A 2994-nucleotide genomic window follows, 5' to 3' on the forward strand; every position below is an offset into this window, starting at 1 on the left:
GTTTAATTTACATTTTTCTTAAGTGTGAGAGTGAGCATCTTTTACTGGTTGAGAGACATGTTTCCTTTCATGTCCTTGTAAGCGTTTGCTGGCATCCTGTGCCGACTGGACCGTTAGTCTTTATTTCATTGATATCTAGAAGCTCTTTACTTTTTCCAGTTTCTTTTTTGTTGCTTTGCTTACAGTGGTTTATCAGAAAAGAAAATATTTTTTAAAACAAAGCAAACACTTTTATTTTCTTATTTATTTATTTATTTATTTATTTATTTATTTATTTATTTTGGTTAATCCTCACCCGAGGATATTTTTCCATTGATTTTTAAGGAGAGTGGAAGAGAGAGGGAAAGACAGAGAGAAATATTGATTAGAGAGAAACATATCAATTGGTTGCCTCCTGCACACACCCTGACCAGGGCCCAGGCCAGGGAGGAACCTGCAACCAAGGTACGTGCCGTTGACCAGAATCGAACCTGGGACCTTTGGGTCCACAGGCTGACGTTCTATTCACTGACCATTGGGCTCAAAGACTTTTATTTTCCATGCAAAGGTGATTCAGAGAATTTATATAAAGGTGGGAGGGGGCAGTGGAGCAGGGAGCTTCCTGAGTGAATTGCTTGTTTAAGTCCTTTGCCTGTTTTTTTCTACTGGGTTGTCTTTGTAATTGATTTTGAAAAGCATCTTTATTTTTAGGGATGTTATCCTCTTGCCATATGTGTTACACATATGTTTTCCAAGTTTGTCATCTTTTTAAATGGTGTTTTGTGCCATGCAAGACATAGAATAAAAATATCCCATGGCTTCTGAGTTTTGGGCTATTTTTAGGAAAGCCTTTCCCATTTCAAGACTATAAATATATTTATTTAAATAGTTTCTTTGTGGACTCTTATGGTTAATTTTTATATTTAAATCTCTGTTCCATCTGGAGTTTATTTTGGAATAAGGAGAGAAGTAGGCGTCTATATTTATTTTGTTATAAATGGCTAGCTGTTTCAATACCTTTCATTAAATTAACCATACCATTTTTATCATGTGTCCATTTTTACTGGGGTCTAATTCTGTACTCTTGTATTCCAGTGATGTTTTAATTAAAGAGGTTTCATAATATTTGGGAGAAAAGTCTCCCCCGCCCCCAACATTACTCTTCTTTTTGAAAATTTCCCATAGCGAGGGAAGCCCAGGTCCCGGGTGACAGAGGGAAGCCGGTGCGGAAGGAAGGCCTATTCTTGCATGAATTTCGTGCATCGGGCCTCTAGTATAGTCATAAATAGCAATAGTTTCATTTTGAGCTTTTTCTTACTGCGCTGGCCAGTGCTTTCAACACATCATCAAATAATGGGATCATGAGTAGAACTTGTGTCATGTCTTTTAACCTTATGTCCAGTGCTCTTTTTGGGTATGTGCTCACCCACCAAACAGTTTCTGAGCGTCAGTTACCTATAAAGCATTGTTCTATATGAGAAAGACATGGTAAAAAGAAAAATAAATTGTTCTATGTCCAAATTAGTAATCTTTTCTTTCCCAGTAGACAGATCTAGAGCCTGTTGATAATCCTTATGCTGTTAAAACCTCTCCAGCAAATTCAATATCCTACCCCAGTGGTCGGCAAACTCATTAGTCAACAGAGCCAAATATCAACAGTATAACGATTGAAATTTATTTTGAGAGCCAAATTTTTTAAACTTAAACTATATAGGTAGGTACATTGTTATTAACTTAATTAGGGTACTCCTAAGCTGGCCTTTGCTAAAAACGTCCTCAGTCTGATTGAGGTACGTTCGCTGAGGTCGACCCCTTCCAACTCTCCCATCCACACTCGTCTTGTGTACTTGTTTCGTCTATCTCCTTTCGTTCATCCTCTCTATATGTCCAAACCATCTCAACATACCTTTCTCAATCCTTGACACTACATCTTCTTTCACTCCACAACGTTCCCTAAAATTAACTTAATAAACTTTACTTAAAGTTTTAAGTCTTAGTTAAACTATAGATACGTTGAATAAAACTTGATATCATACTTAATAATGATATTATTTATTGATAAAATTAAATTCCTTACAATTTACCTTACAATGTCCATAAAATTAAATCATGACAATGACTGACAAACACTAATGTGAACAATGGCTTTGCATCTCCTTGGAAAGTTTGGGTAAGTCAGGTTTGTATGTTGTTGTTTTTAATTTAGGCACCATTCCAGGTTCTCATCAATAAGACGACTTCTCAATTTACTGCTAGTTTTTTCAGTTGATTATATGAGTCAGGAATACTATTCCAGGTGTTAAAAATCAACATATCTTCCTTCTCCAGGTCTTTCAAAGCAGACCACTTGTGCTGTGAACTAAGTTCACATTTGTTTTTCTCCAATATTTCTATATCAGCACAAAGATGCTCAAATTTCGAGCTCCACAGTTCTTTGTTTTTTAAATCCAGCAATTGCATTTCAAAGTTGCCAATGTTAATATAATAAAGCCACCAACACAAAATAATTACAATTCTTAAATTGATGACAAAAATACATGTAGGATTTGCAGCTGGTTGGAAAAATACAGGTAACTTTATGCTTCGAGTAGGTACTTTCCTCATCCGCGAGCGATTTGCGGACGCAACTAGCACTAACCACTGCACAATGAGACTGCTAACTGACTGGCTCACTCAACTCGTGCAGGGATCGCGGGCGCCTCCCCCGCGCTGCATATCTCTCGGCTCGCCTGCGCGGTGTCTCCCGTCACCCGACCGACACCCCCCACTTCTTCTAACGCCACTTCTTCAAAATAGACTCACCCAGGCCGAAAACCGACTTCCGCGCATGGGCCACGAAGTTTCAATCGCACTGTATGTGCGCGCCCGCACGTGGTATTTTGTGGAAGAGCCACACTCAAGGGGCCAAAGAGCTGCATGTGGCTCGCCAGCCGTGGTTTGCCGACCACTGTCCTACCCCATTTAGTTGACATGTGGCCCTAAAGAATTAGAACAGTATTTTATTTTGGGGGAGAG

The sequence above is a fragment of the Myotis daubentonii genome, chromosome 1 (assembly GCF_963259705.1).
Source record: "Myotis daubentonii chromosome 1, mMyoDau2.1, whole genome shotgun sequence".
In the NCBI taxonomy this organism is placed as follows: Eukaryota; Metazoa; Chordata; class Mammalia; order Chiroptera; family Vespertilionidae; genus Myotis; species Myotis daubentonii.